Raw genomic sequence first — 15,972 nt, forward strand, 5'->3', positions numbered from 1 at the left:
GGAGAGACTGTTCATTAGGGACTGTAGTGATAGGACAAGGGGTAACGGGTTAAAACTTAAACAGGGGAAGTTTAGATTGGATATAAGGAGGAAATTCTTTCCTGTTAGGGTGGGGAGGCCCTGGAATGCGTTGCCCACGGAAGTTGTGAATGCTCCATCCCTGGCAGTGTTCAAGGCCAGGTTGGACAAATCCTTGGGTGACATGGTTTAGTGTGAAGTGTCCCTGCCCATGGCAGGGGGGTTGCAACTAGATGATCTTAAGGCCCTTTCCAGCCCTAACTGTTCTATGATTCTGTGCTGCCAGCCACCAGGTCATTCCTGTGCCTAACAGTCTTTTCCCCACCTTTGCTCCTGTCTTAGCTCTTTGCAAACAAAATCATGTTTCCCACATGAGCCTACCATGCCTCTCTTGGTTCTCAGCAGGGCACTCCTACTGGCAAATATTAGCCACTATATGATATGTGAGTCTCCAGCACATAAACTGCACTGGTTTGAACAGTGGATGCTCAAGAAGCTATTACCACCCACTGCCTGGCATACCCCCATCCTGGGGTCATCATCCTGCCAGGGTGGATGGCAGTCAAGAAGGTACGCATGCACAAGTGGCCGGCGAGGCTCTAAAAGGCCTTCTTGGGGGACAACCCACCCTGCAGACTTGAAAGGGGTCTCTATGACCTCACTCCTAGGTCTGTAACAACCTGCTCTTGGGCACACCTGAAAATCCTGGTGATTCTTGCCAATCAAAATATCCAAGAGTCCCACATACAGCCTGCTTTTAGAGACAAACACAAAAATTATGGAAAGTTTGGTTCAGAAAAGGCTGAAAAGTACAGATGTTTACCTGTTTATTTTCAAACACCAACTAAACAAGTTTACGTTAATTGAACTAATGCATCTACCCAAAAAAATCGCAGCCCAAAGAAAAATCCAACTGCTTATCTATTTCTCTGTCTGCAGCGATCTTGCTCACAATAAAAAATTGTGTGTCTCCTTGGAAAAATCCTCGCCATTGACAGTTCATGTACTTGCACAATATCCAGGGCTAAATTCCCACCCTATTTAAATCAATACAGCTACATCCATTTTAGGGAAGCTACCCCAAATTGACAGATGCTGGGAACCCAGCCCTGAATCTGCCTCTTACTAAAACAGTTCTTAGCCCACAACTGTATGTTTGAGACATAGGCTGCTGATAAGATACACTTCTAGTTAGGCACAGCTCTCCTTCAGTGATGATTCATGGTTAAGAGCAGTTAACTAATGCAGCTGATCTGGACACAAGCCTGCCCTCTGCAAGAAAAGCACTTTCTGGAACAGGTGTACACATGCAGCTTTGCTTGCTCCTTACTCATGTGGGAGTTGAGGGAGAAAGCAGGGAGGCTATAACTGAGCCTCTCTGTGCTCTGGATGCCTTAGATATCCACACCAGCACTAGCATTTAGTAGGCCAGTAATAAACTAGTGTCTCATGGGATTAGCAAAGCAGGCAGCCCCTGTGACCAAGAAATGTGCCTGAGTTGCAGTGCCTTCAGGGTGCCGATGCTCTGGGGCTTCCCCTGCCTTGCCAATTTGGGCTGTATATTTGGATGCAGCTTCCATGATCAGAAAGCATTCTCATCCTGTGGGTGAAATATGGCTGTGTCAAAGCAAAATGGAAATAGAGCGCTGCCTGAATGTTAGCCCTCTGGTTCCCTTGAATCCCACAGGAAACAGCGCCTCATTCACTGCACCCAGGGACCATTGCTTTGCCAGTGCCACGAGCACACCAGACCATACACGTGCAAGCAGACATATGCAGCTGAAGGGCTGGAACAGCTCTTTCTACTGAACATCTGGACTTACACAAATAAACTACTCAACACTCACATCCAGAATTACAGAGTCTTTCATATCTTATCTCTCAAAAACCACTTATCAGCCCACGGCTTTCAGACTGCAGTCTCTCCCGTCTGCCAAAGTGGAACCCAGCCATGTAAAAACATGAATAACAGCAGCCCTTCTCTCCCATGCTGATGGCTGCAGCCCCTCTGATGGGGGTTTGAACTTTGGGGGCAGCAGGAATAGCTCCATCTACCCTGCTGCCATGGGCTTGTGGAGGAAATTTAATCACAGGGCAGTCCCTTGCTGGATAATGAATGCCTCCTTGCATCCCAAGCTGAGGAAGGCAACAAACTAAATGTATGTGTTTATGCTCTGCATTAGACAATGAGGAAATATTTGTAAGCTAACACTGAGGCACATCACACAAGCTGCTGCAGCATGCAGAGGCTTCAGGCGTGCCCTGGAACCTCCGCGTCCTAGATGCTGTTCAAACATGGGCAAAAAAAAGATATAAAAATGTTCATTTATGAGCACAAACATAATGGGAACTAGTCTGGATTTTTTGTTAAATAAAGGTTTCTTTCTAACAAAATATCAGCTTTGGATTTAGGTCTAGCAAATTTCTGGACAAAATTTCATTTGTAGGTTGACATTTTGCAACCCTTTTCCAGGAGGGGAAAGAATACCTTTTTTTGTCCTCTTTTTTTCCTCTTCCTTCTCCTTTTACAGGAAAGAAAGGTGCAGAGGAAGAAATGCAGGAAAGGCTTTTCAGCTTGCAAGCCATGAAAATACTTTGAGTTTCAGATTCATTGGGCAACAAAACTTTCCCTTCCCATCCCCCAAGCTTTTCAAATCTTTCCATGATAATTCTGAAATGGAATGGAAATTTCTTCCTCTGAGTCGTAAGAGACAACATCACTAGACTTCATCATGGTCCTAAAAACATGCGTGCTTGCTGTGGTGCAAGATAGCTGTCTGGATATCACGGTAACAAGAACCAAAGCTGACTAAGGGGGCTTTCAGCAAGCTAAGGGGGCTGGTGCCATGTCAGGCAAGAGGTGGACAGAGAGAAGTCTGGGAGAAGGAAGGCAGTGATGTTACAGTGGAGGAAAACTTCACATAAAACAATATCATTGCTAGCTCCAGACTAGCTTAGCTAACATTGTATTTCTTGACTGCATGGACCGCACATGGGTTGTACATGTTTTTGTTCAGTCCAAAAGAGGTCTGTTGCAAGAGCAACTGTCTCTGCTTTTGTTATGAAACCAAGGTTCAGACACAAATATCAGCTGACAGGTCTCGTTCCATGATGATACAACCCAGGGGATAAATGTGATCATCAATAATCACAACCCCGGGAATAAACCTGGAAACAATGGGAACAAGATCTCTAATAGCAGTGGCAGGAAGAGAGGGTACAGGTGCCTTCCCTTCTCCAAGCATCCCCCAAGTCCACATGCATTTAGGACCCCATCAGCCAGTCCTTCTCTTGCAAAAAAATCATGCTTTCAGATGCTGCTGCCAAACCTCAGAAATGTATATTGCTGTTCTGGCTATGTTCAGGAGGAAAGGGAAGGGAAAGCAGTGTGCAATTTTCAACAGTTTCTCCTCAGAGAGGGGCCCCTAATTTTCTGAAAGAGGCCATGGAGGAGGGGGGAGAAAAAGCAAGAGGCTCTGTCCCGTTTTAATCCCTTTCCCCAGTTCAGTTATACATGGGGAGTTCATGATGGAGTTCCCCCTTTGGGCTTTGAGCCTCAAAACATTTCATAAAATGCAGAGCTTTTCTGAAACCTTTTGATCACATCACTTTTGAGGCTGCTGTGTTTATATGCATAGCTGTGCATGCATGTAGATGTGCAAGGGAAAGATGGGCAGCAGAGACATCCTGTGCTCGTGGCACTACAGGTAGGGTTTGTGGAACACCACCAGCAAGCAAAAAAATGCAAACAAACACCAAAAATAAGAAGAACAACAACAAAAAAACAACCCCAGAGACAAAAAAAACCCAGAATGAAATAACCATGGGACAAAGATCACTGGTGCTACTGTGAGAGCTCAGCAATATCAGCTGCAACATCAGCTGCAAATCTCTTCCACACTACTGTCAGGACGGAGCTACCTGGAAACTGAAGACAACTCTTTGCCCCATTTAAACCTAGTGAAAGGACTAGCAAGAGGTTTTTGTTCAATGGGCAGTTGCCCAGGTGACACAGAAACAACCCAAAATAAGGGCAATCACACAACCTGATGGGCTGTGTTAACCGAAGAGGTTTGGCATCAAGCAAGCACTACTGTGCATAGAGGTGATTTCCACAAGTCCACGAGAGACTGAAGAGTTTGGGGTTACAGAGCATCTCCCTACCATATGTTTTTCAGTTACAGTACTCCATAGCCTTGAAACCTAAAAGATATCATAAACCGCTACTGGATTTAAATCATTTAGGATCCTACAGCTCCAAGTTATTCAGCTGACCAAGAAGAACAGAAACCTCCTGTCAGGTTAATAGGAATGAAGTCTGTGAACCAAGATCCTCAAAGGCATTAGAACCTCTTTGAAATCAGTGGTGCTTAGACATTTTAATAAGCATCTTTAAGGTTCTGGACGGGAACATGGATTTCCCACACACACTTTCCCAAAAAAGGAAAAAGTTAAGTGTCGGGAAAGTTTACAAAGGTGACTGGGAGACTCTGTCCACACCTGGGAGTCTAAGCAGGGTGATTGGTGATTGGCAACTTTACTCCCTGCTGGTTATTAAATAAGAGAGCAACTGGTTTAATTAAAATTCACAGTAAATAGATTGACTTTCACCAGTGCAGTGCTTTGTATGGACACATTCAAAGGCATTTACTTCCATTTAGTTAAACTTCATAACTGACTCTTCTAAATGTTTCCACATGGTGGCTTGAATTTTTTTTTTTTTTAAGTAAATCAATTTTAAACCAATTTTCATTACATTGGTGGTTTTGCATGTCCACAAGGCCTGTGGGCCTCTTGGATTTGAATACTTGGCGTGAAATTCAGCCCAAAATGCCAAGTGCTGAAACCCGATGAAAACAAAACAGCTGCAATCTATAGGGGAAGCTGCCTGCCACTCAGCCCTGCCTGTGCTGCCGGCTGGGCTGAGAGCACCTTCCCTGGGGCACCAGTGCTGCTCAGGAAGGGGAGCTAGGCTCAGCTGAAACCTGCCTCTGGACATTGCTGCTGCTCTGCCCCAAGCAGGTATGGAATTTGGCAGCAGTGAGCTCAAATCCTGGCTGGTGGAAATACCTTGAAGCATAGCCTGTGGGAAGATCAAAATCCTGATGAGGAGCCTCTTTAAAATGTGTCTTCAAAGCTAACTGGAAACCTGGCCCAGGGCTTCTTACAAACCTGGCGCAGGGCTTTCCTGCAATTCAGCCTGGGTTTGCGAACTTGGCTGGTGTTAGATTTATTGCACCTAGTTTGGGGCTTTGCTGTGAACATTTTGTGGAGATTCAGCTCTTGAAATTAAATGGGCTCTGTTGTTTAGAGTCTGGACCAGTGTCCCTAACATCCATAGACTCCACACCAATCTGTTTGTCTCTGTGTAGAAAGTAGCTGAGAGTCAGACACTTTATTTTCTAGGGAGAGGCTGTTGCTGTGTATTATCAGTAAATCATATAATTAAAATTAGATGTATGAATGGATGAGGACTACATTCCATACCAAAGGGCTTTGACTTACCAGAGCAACCTTTTAAATTGGTGAGAAGCCAGATTTGTTATGGTCCTGTTTCCCCACCATGGTGTCCATAATAAGCAAAGCTCAGAAGTCTTGTAGAAGCACCCATTACTTGGAATGCGTCAAAGGAGATGCAGCAGCAGATTTAGAAGGACATTTGTTTTGAAAGATACAAACAGAGGTGAAGATTTTCTGCCTCCTGGTAGGTTTGGGGCAATGAAGAAAACCAACAATACTGTTGGTTCCCCATTATTACTGCTTTTAGTACCTCTAGGACTAGAAAAGAATGGGTTTATTTACTGTTGAACTGCTATTCTTTCCCCCCAAAAACCCTCAGAAATGGTGACCATTCAGAGTAGAGCCAAGCTGGTTCTTGGCAAAGGTTCAGTATGACTCTTATTACTGCGGGGAATGTGGTCATGTTGCTAAGATAGTGACCTGACTCCCAGGCCATTGTTCTTGGCTACCCTGCCACCCCACCATCTAACCTTGGAAAGTCATGTCTCCCCTCCATGGCTGCACTTTCTTTGCCATCCTGCACCTCTTGGCTATTTAGGATGCCAGCTTTATGGTCCAAGGTTTGCCTCTTACTGTTCTTGCTACCACCATAATTATGAGGATTTGATATATGCTGTAAGTCAAGGGCTTGGAGAGCTGCTGAGCTTTCTGGAAATTCCTTGGTTCCTACAGCCTGCCATGCATGCATCCTTTTGCAAGTGGTACTGTGTTGCATGCACTTACGGGATCCTTTCTTGACTGAGCAGGGTAACCCAAAGCATCAAGAGAGAGTCTGGGAAGACACTAGCATCATTTTTACTGGGCTACATCCTTGCTCTGCTAGAGGCAGGACTTTTGCAACAAAGTAGTGATACCTTTTTCTTCACTGTTTTGCACCAAGGATCCTTAACTTCAGGAGCCACTACATGACTAAGAGAACAAGTCCTCCTTCTGCTTCAAAATGTCTCTGGGAGCCGTTCCTCAAGATGCCTTAAGGCAGCAGTATGCTCAGTAGCTGTGCTTATCTGGTAATACAGAAGTCCTAGCTAGGGACAAGGCCTCCCATACTGGGTACTGGGCATGCAAACACGAAGGGACAGTCCCTGCTTGAAGACCTTTCAGTCTCAACAGAGCAGTGACACAAAAGGAAAGACATTAAACAGTATTATTGAGATAACCCTGAAGGGAACTGGTGGGGGTGGGATTAAAAGTCAGAGAGCACCAGTTAGCTGTCCTGCATGCTGGCGTATGCTGCCTTCACTCCTTTACGTGGCACTTCAATGCATGTATATCAACATACACATATATGTATAATGTATATATGTATGTGTATATACATTATATGTAAATATGTATAAAGACTAAGCACATGGACACGCATGCTATGTTGGCAAAGACTAAATATGCGTGCACATGCATATCACCTCTGCAAGTGGCACATTGCGATTTTTTCTGTGCTACCTGTGAAGTGCTCACAGCCCCTCCAGGATCATCCCTCCTGATCTTACCCAGCAGGAGCTATGCACCATTCCAACTCCTCCAGGTTAAGCCAGCACAACAAGCTAGGATTTCTGAAGGTGCAGATGGAACAGGCAGACGATAGCACTGTGTCAGCTCCTTCTCAGAGCTTGGCTTCATGTATTTTATCAACAAATAACATGTCTTTACTACTGCCAGCCCTGCTGAACCACTGTAGCTGCAGACAAGCAAGCTGTGTTTGCTTCCCTTTCATTTGTCATCAACACACTGACCAGCCAAATTCTCATTCCAACATCTTACTTGCTGGTAGCAACACACACAAGCAAAAATGGAAAAGCTGAATTTTGGCTGGCTGCGGAGATGTAGAAGCATAGGTTTGGATAGGTAAAATGAAAAAGCCGCAATAAAAAAAAAACACTGGGGGGAAAGATGCATTAAGAATGCAAGAGTTTAAACACAAAACCATAGGTTGGTTCAGGTTCTCAGATTCCCCTCTTTCTGCTCTTTGGGATGGTGTTATGTATAAGCGCTCTTCCTTCAGCACATGGCCAAGTCCAGTTTGACTGCAGCTCCAACAAATATATGGGACTTGCCAGTAGTTTTGAAGTTTTTCACCCATCCCAGGTGCAGCTACAGGTTGGGCAGAGAAGAGATTCAGAGCAGCCCTGCGGAGAAGGACCTGGGGGTGTTGGTCAATGAGAAAATGAACATGAGCCAGCAGTGTGCACTTGCAGCCCAGAAAGCCAACCGTATCCTGGGCTGCATCAAAAGGAGAGTGACCAGCAGGTCGAAGGAGGTGATCCTGCCCCTCTACTCTGCTCTCGTGAAACCTCACTTGGAGTATTGTGTGCAGTTCTGATGTCCTCAACATAAAAAGGACATGGAACTGTTGGCGCAGGTCCAGAGGAGGGCCACGAGGATGGTCAGGGGACTGGAGCACCTCCTGTATGAAGACAGGCTGAGGAAGTTGGGGCTGTTCAGCCTGGAGAAGAGAAGGCTGCATGGAGACCTCATAGCAGCCTTCCAGTATCTGGGGGGTCCTAGAGGGATGCTGGGGAGGGACTGTTCATTAGGGATTGTGGTGACAGGACAAGGGATAACGGGTTGAAACTTAAACAGGGGAAGTTTGGATTGGATGTAAGGAGGAAGTTCTTTACTGTTAGGGTGGAGAGGCACTGGAATGCGCTGCCCAGGGAAGTTGTGAATGCTCCATCCCTGGAAGTGTTCAAGGCCAGGTTGGACAGAGCCTTGGGTGAGATGTTTTAGTGTGAAGTGTCCCTGCCCGTGGCAGGGGGGTTGGAACTAGATCATCTTAGGGTCCTTTCCAACCCTAACTGTTCTATGAGTCTATGATTTGTACTCAGATAGTGATTAACCTTTCCCACCCCTTTTACTCCTGCCAGCCCCCAAAAGCCACAAGGAGGGAGCTTATATCCACATCACATCCAGGACTGCCCTGAGATTTGTTGTCATTTGAGAAGCAAAAGATATTCAGAGAGTAAAGGAAGCCACATTCACTCCCTCTCTGCAGCTACCTGCTCAGATTTTGCTGCCTTCTGACTGCAGGAGAGGAGAAGAGGTGGGAGAGACATCAGGATGGTGACACTGGAGACACGACTGCAGCACAGAGCAGTTAGGCAGCTTCACCCCTGCACCCAAACCACCCAGTGTGCCTCCACTCCCTGGGGCTCAGATTTAGGTGACTACTGAGCTCCACCAAAAAGAGATCAAGAAACCCTCTGAAAGTGTTTTGCTTCCCAAGGGCTGAACTCAGGGGCGATTCCAGGTCTGGATCACACTCCTGCTATTTACAGGGTGCAGAGCTCAGGGCAGAGAAAATGCAGGCAACGACCCTAACAGACACCACAGACAAGAAGATCTCTGAAATACGTTAGTAGGCTGCTGAAAGGGAGAAACAGTTTGAAACATGAGCACAGAGATAAAAATCTATTCTAAGGTAAGGATAAACTAAATATGTCAAAGGCCTTTCAGCACAATCTGAGCACATGTGAAACCATCTAAATAGTAAACAGCACATTTACTACTAATAGCCTCCTAATTTATTTGTGGAGCCCCATCTCCTTGCAAATCTCCATCATCTGCTTCCACACGAATCATCCTGGCACTGAGGGGGTAATGTGGGAGCTTTGCTCTGCCCACACATTGCTACCTGTTTTAGGAGATAAGCACTAAATACCAGTGCCCTGCAAAACACAATAAGGCCCACGCTTCAAGATGGTTGACTGAAAAGATTGATTTCCCAACTCCAGGATGCTTCACAAGCTGTCTTTTAGCACCTCGAGCAGGGGAAGAAAAAGGAAATACAACCACAGAAGCCAACACAATCAACCCTAGGGCTGGGGAATCCCTCCTCACATATATGCACGTGCATACATATATATATATCCATGTTAGTCACTGCTATGGCAACTAAGTCAACAAAGATATACTTTTAAAGGCCCTGTGGTAAGGAGGGAAAATATTATGCTATATATATCATTGCCTATTGACGTCACAAAATAATTTGAAATAAACTAACCTTTAAGTCTCGATCACACTGATCCTTATTTCTTCTCTGTAAGCATGGAAATAACGTTCACGTCACAGTGAGCATCTGTTACCTTTCATGGAAAAAGTAACCCAAGAAAGCTGAGCTAGAAAGTTTTCTAAAACCCTCTCCCACATTCTCACTAAAGCAACACAAAAAAAAAACCCTCTCCTAAAACATATGGAGCACTATACCCTGAGGGTCTTATTTAGTCATTCCTCAAGCAAGGCCTATCCTGACATCAGAGGGAAATTGCCAATATTAGTAATTAGTGAAAATTAAGAACCTGAGGTCAGCTGTGACAATTAATTCAGCTGAGCATCCAAAGAATTTTCTGGAAAAAGGCAAGCTGACAGAGCTTAGTCTGGGCTGAAATGTAAAAATAAAACATTACATATAAAAGTGATTTTAGAAAGTTTGTTTGCACAGCCAAGAGTTTGTAGATCAGAGCATTCCTACTTCTTGTGCATGTGTATGTGATGCTGTGTACAGAAGGCCTTTGATATGACTGGCACTCTTTGCACTAATGTCACCAGTGCAATTATTTTCTGAAGAGCGCTAATAAATAAGCTGCTGCTATACATCTAAGAAATACGGGTAAATGGAGTTAAGAGGTAGAGGGGAAGGTAGGGAATTTAGGACCTTAGTTTGAAGTGGTTTGTTTCATAGAATCATAAAATGGTTTAGGTCAGAAAGGACCTTAAGATCATCTAGTTCCAACCCCACCATCCAATGGAAAGGACACCTTCCACTAGACTAGGTTGCTCAAAATCCCATCCAACCTGGCCTTGAATGCTTCCAGGGATGGAGCATTCTCAACCTACTGAAGTGGAAGTCCAACATAATGAAGCAACACACAATGCAAATGCAGTGGAGTATCAGCCCCTCATGGGAAGAGGCTGGATGGTAGTGATGGTTCACATGTGCAGAGGGGGTTGAGACATTCTCAGAGCACGAGATATGCCATATTTTTCTCAAAAGCACCATGGATATTGCGAAACAACAGAATTTATTAGAAGTTTTGTGATGGCAAATCTCTCTTACTAAATATGGTGATCTTGAACAGATATAGCAAAAGCAATGAGTCACTTGAGCATTGTGGTCTGTTATATACAATTAAGTCATCTGCAATCCCATGGTGAACCCATTTGCAAGGTGCTATTACACAGCCACTCAATGTGGTGTGGATTTGGGTCTGCTCCCCTTCTCGTTTATTTCTGGTTTGGGGTCTATTTTTTCCCTCTTTTCTTTTTTTTTTTTTTTTTTTTTTTGATAAGCCAAACTACAGCCTACAACTAAGAGCTAATACAGTTCAAGTATATCTGAATCAGTCTTATGGAGGAGAATCAGCAATCCCATGTGGTTTTAGAGGTTTAGAAGTTTGCTTTCTCCCATCTTCTCCCAGATCACTTGTTTCCCAAAACCTGTGGAATTGCTGCATTCTTACCCCTCCTGCCCACCTGTCAAGTTTTCACTAAACGCGGGGAATCAGAGTTTGATTTACTCCTGGGCTGTTGCGAAGCACTGACAACCCACTCCCAACAACATGGTGCCTCAGGTAGATACAGCTCCTCATATTACCTAACTCCTAATTGCAGTGCATTGAGGTACACGTAGCACTTTTCTCACATCTCCTGTCATCACCCAGATTCTTTAGCAGCCTTCCAGTATCTGAAGGGGGGCTACAGGGATTCATTAGGGACTGTAGTGATAGGACAAGGGGTAATGGGTTCAAACTTATATAGGGTAAGTTTAGATTGGATATAAGGAAGAAGTTGTTTACTGTTAGGGTGGTGAGGCACTGGAATGGGCTGCCCAGGGAGGTTGTGAATGCTCCATCCCTGGTGGTGTTCAAGGACAGGTTGGACAGAGCCTTGGGAGGCTTAGTGGGAGGTGTCCCTTAAATGGGGGTTGGAACTTGATGATCTTAAGGTCCTTTCCAACCCTAACTATTTTATGATTCTATGATTCTTCTGCAGCCTCTTGTGCCATTAGCCACTTCAGCTCTCCCGCACAACAATTTTGTGAAGTACTTTGGCTAGAGATTGCCTTCTGTGGCTCAGCTTGCTGGCCTTCACCTTGTGGACTGGCATAAGAGACAGAATGGAAAAGCCCTACTTACTTTAAATTCTTTGCATCATATAGTCTCCCTATATATTTTCTCTCATGATAGAGGCAGACAGACAAGCATCTTTCTGAAGATCTCATCCCTACTTTTCCTCGTCTGTCTGTGCCTATACCAGCTTAGGAAGACAATATCAATATTTCTACCAGCCATAGTTGTCTTCATCCCTGATTTATGGAAACTTTCAGAAAAGCATCTCTGCCACAACACCATCTCCTGTTCTTTCCCCAGAAAACACATTCTTTTGTTTTCTTCCTCTATCCCAATTCCTTCCTTTATAGACATGAAGACATCCAAAAGTCCTTTCTCATTGCCTCTTTCTCCTTTTCTTAACTTCAGGTTCCACCCCTTCCCACCACACAAATCAGGTCCTGGGGGGATGTGCCAAGATCTCAAAGGGGCCCTGCACTACCTTATAAAGGGCAAGCTGCCTTTGTCAGGGGCTGTTGTTACTGTTGGAAGGAGATGTAGCTGAACCAGGTCTATCTAAAAAACTATGCAAGCCCTGGGTGGTTACTGAACACCAGAATAAGAAAAAAAGTCCACAGTCAGCAGCTGAAACAAGTAGCTGAGTATTTTACAAAGGCTGAAGTACTAAATATACGGAAAGCTTTTACAGTACTCCATGCTGTACCTAGAAAGCTATAGGATTGCTGTGGGACGAGTCAGATAGGCAGCTTATGTCTGACATCTGCTAGTCCTGAGGTGCCTGATCTACTTGGCAAGGAGAAAAGCTATCTGTGATACCACAGGCCAGAAATCAGAGGAATGCCTTTTTCTCTACCCACAAAGAAGAAACATAAATAATATGCTCTAAAGCAGAGATTGCACAAAAAAAAAAACAAAAAAAAAAAGGCTGGCCACAGAATAACTTACAACTGGTCTTGAACTGAAGACTGAAACAGATTGCTTTGAAAATGTCTGTCAAAGTCCTTGGTTGCAGCCCCAGTTGTGGTTGAGACTCAAGAGAAAGAGAAATAGAGGGGAAATATGGGGAGGCCTAGATTAAACAGAGCCATTTGTCAAGAGAATTGAAGAAAAAGGCAATGTGGATTTCAAAGCCAGCATCCAGAAAAAGAAAATAGTATGTATAGCTACAAACAGAGCCAAAACAAGCCAGGAAAGACACTTGGTGGGAAAATGCTGCAGCATAACTCCTGCTGTGTGTACTCAATGTGGACAGCAGCTCCCTTAGCCCAACAAGTTCCTCCCTGGCTGCAGCAGAGGTACTTTGCCAGCGGAGGGAAGTGCTAGGGGAGACAGGCAGGCTTGGTGGGGTGGTGATGAGAAGCCAGCTACGCACCCAGTTGATGTACATTGTTTGACACTCTCTTGATCTTGGGAAAATCCAGAATGGGTGGGTTTGTTCTTTTCTTTGGGTAAACCTCCCCAAATCCACCTGTTTTGTTTTTTTACCTCTTTCTAAGCCTGCCAGTGGTACTTTTCCTTATCTTTTGCACTCTAATTCCCAGTCTGCCAGTGGTACCTTTCCCTATCTTTCGGACTCTAATTCCCAGCTTTACAGCAGACCACTAGCTTACACTTCTAAAAGCAAATGGGGTTGTGTTGCCTGAAGTTTGCAATGCTATTTGCTCAGACATCAGTGTCCAGAAAAGAGCAGTGTCTGTTGTTAAGTGTATTTCTTTTAAAGCTGCATGTAGATTAAATGCATATGTAATTACAAACTGTAGGGAAGGGAGTGTTCACTGAAGGACTGGGTGCTTGTCATGCCCTTGATGAGAGAGCATCAAAGAAATGAAGGAAAAAGTTGAGACTTGTCTTCAGTAAATAAAAAAGCCCAAATAGAGGATGGATGAGCTCTGAAGGCATCATAAATAAGACACTTGGAAAAGCTTCCCTTTCCTGAAAGCACAAAGGATGGGGACTGGACAGGTTCAATCTGGGAACCAAACAGGGAATAGAAGGGAATAGAAGGGAATAGAAGGGAATAGAACTATCTTCTCAAATACAAAAACTAAAAAAAAAATAAAACAGATGGAGCCCTCTGCTTCTGCGTGCTCAAGCATTAAATATGTTAGAGGAGGATAACCCAGAAACCTTTCAGGATATAGTGTATGCTGATTCTTTTTTTATGCTGGATGTGTCAGCAAGGTCTTGGCAGGCTGTGGAGAAAAAACACAGTGTCTATAAGATTTCAAGGTTGCCATAGACCAGTAACCTCAGCCGAAGTGTGTTTTAGTCATTCAGAAATGACCCCATCTCTTCTTTAATCTTAGGGAATTCACTGGTTTCATCCATTTGCTCCCTTTTCTTCCTTTTTGTATTTACCAAGACTGGACCTTCTCAGTGGAGCTTTGCCAGATATGTCACAAAGTCACACAATGCATTGCCATGGAAGAAATGTCATCATGGTACTGATGACCTGACATAAAGGTGGGGCATTTTAATCAGGTTGGTTTGTAAGATAGGGGTAAAGCTCCATAAAACAAAGTCCTCCTGGGTGGGTGTCAGTTGGCCAGATCCTCAGTGAATATAAATCGTCATAGTTCAATGCAAATCATCTGGAAAATGATACCATGGTTGGCAAGCTGCTAAGGTAAGAAGTATACCGCAGGGCAATGCCAGCTAGTGCTGGCTGTGGATCTAGTCCATTAGCCGTACTGGTAGTATCAGCTTATGTGGACATACTTGCAGCTCTGGTAAACCTGGAGAAAATGACATTTCCATGGGTTTGATGAGAAGTGAAACATTTGATGCTCTGGTCTCAAATTTTCTGCTGTCTTCCACAAGAAACAAAGGGCAATGTTTCATGAATGGCTTTCTTCCCCCCCCCCCCCCCCCTTTGGGGCAAATATAGGAAAATGTGTTATCTGTGGAATTTCAGAACTTGTTCATTAATGCAAAACACCAAAACCACCAGAAATAACGTTCTCCTGGAAAATGTAAGATTTAACTTCCCTCTAAGCCAAAACTGCATACTGATTGCTATTCATCATTATGCTCCCCTCCTATGTACGCTATACATGTCCGAAAGCCTTACCATGGCAATCAAGGCTCAAGGAGTAGCTGGGTGAAGCCACACCTTCCAAAACAGGCACTCCACACATCTGTGTTCAGAAATGTCCTTCTCCAGAAGAGACTGGACAGCTGTTCTTTGTTGATATCCAGTCTCCCAGGACCTTCAGCAAACACATCCAGGAACCTGGATACAGGCTAGGATAGTATTTCCTGCCAGACTTGTCAGGATGTGACAGGTTTTTTCCAAGTTACCAGTGTGTGCATGCAACCTGAAGTCCAAAGCACAACTCCATAGCCCTTGTGCTGTTTGTCAAGCCTGCAACCCACCATATATATCTGGCTTCAGGAGAACCCACCAAAGGAGGATGCTCCAGTACCAGAGCTGTGAAAGTCTCTACAGATCTTAGGGAAATCCAGAATGCAATCAGCTGTTTCTCCTCATCCTGGCAGTAGGAAACTTCAAAGGGCAGGTGTGCATTATGGCTTTCTTCACCACCTTCCACCAGCACTGCTTTTCTTTGTCTGTCTTACCCTCTACTTCAGCGTTTATAAAATAGAAACAGGAGTATTTCCCTCCCTTTAAGGAGACCAGATTAATTAGGGCTCTCTTCCCATGTCTTAAGTCTTAATCATCCCCCTGTGAAAGGATTTGTACAGGTATCACTACAGCTTGGTGCTCAAGGAAAGACCATGCACAGCTTTATAGGTATGTCCTATCTTATCATTATTTGCCCTAGGAGGTCTCAAAGTTGCTGTTGGTCAAGGGCTGACTGCAATGAACAGTGTGAGTATGTGTGTTCTGCACAACAGGACACCACAAAGGACTGCAAACATCCAACTGACTCAGAATATATTATCTCAGCACAGCCCTGCACCACTGTACCTCTATTCCCTGGGTCCTGGCATGTTCACGGGAGACTGGAGACCTTCTGCATTGCACTGGGCTCAGTTGTTCTCTTGGTGCTCAGCACCAGCTGAGGACAGATCTATGCATCCCCTTGCTCTCTTCTCCCTGTGTTTATTCCCAAGCCAACCAAAACACTCTTTGTGATGGAGAACAAGTCACCTACGACACGGGACCCTTATCTGAGCTAGAAGTGAACTGCCAGATCATCTGTAAAACATGCTGGTGGCAGATGGTATATAAACATTTGTTTTCTTATTACTCAAGAAGGGAAAACAGTTGGGAAAGCAAAAGTTTCTTCATTTTTTGCAAAAATTTAAGTTAATGAATGGAAAAAGTCAACAAACTTCTGAAATTCTTTTTGATAAACAGGATTTTGCCTTAAAAAAAAAAGAAGGACTTGGCAGGGCCGAAGGCTGC

At 44.4% G+C, this 15,972-nt stretch overlaps 1 long non-coding RNA gene across 1 annotated transcript in view; it reads right to left on the minus strand.

Annotated features, from left to right (window-relative positions):
* Positions 1-9,752, minus strand: part of LOC130601051 (uncharacterized) — a 31,368-nt gene extending 21,616 nt beyond the window's left edge. Inside the window, exon 1 of the long non-coding RNA XR_008972573.1 lies at positions 9,536-9,752. This is a non-coding gene — a long non-coding RNA (uncharacterized LOC130601051). The remainder of the gene's footprint in view (positions 1-9,535) is intronic.
* Between the last annotated feature and the right edge of the window lie 6,220 nt (positions 9,753-15,972).

The sequence above is a fragment of the Pezoporus wallicus genome, unplaced genomic scaffold (assembly GCF_028554395.1).
Source record: "Pezoporus wallicus isolate ANWC-B61680 ecotype Strahan unplaced genomic scaffold, APGP_CSIRO_Pwel_v1 scaffold_6885, whole genome shotgun sequence".
Lineage (NCBI taxonomy): Eukaryota > Metazoa > Chordata > Aves > Psittaciformes > Psittacidae > Pezoporus > Pezoporus wallicus.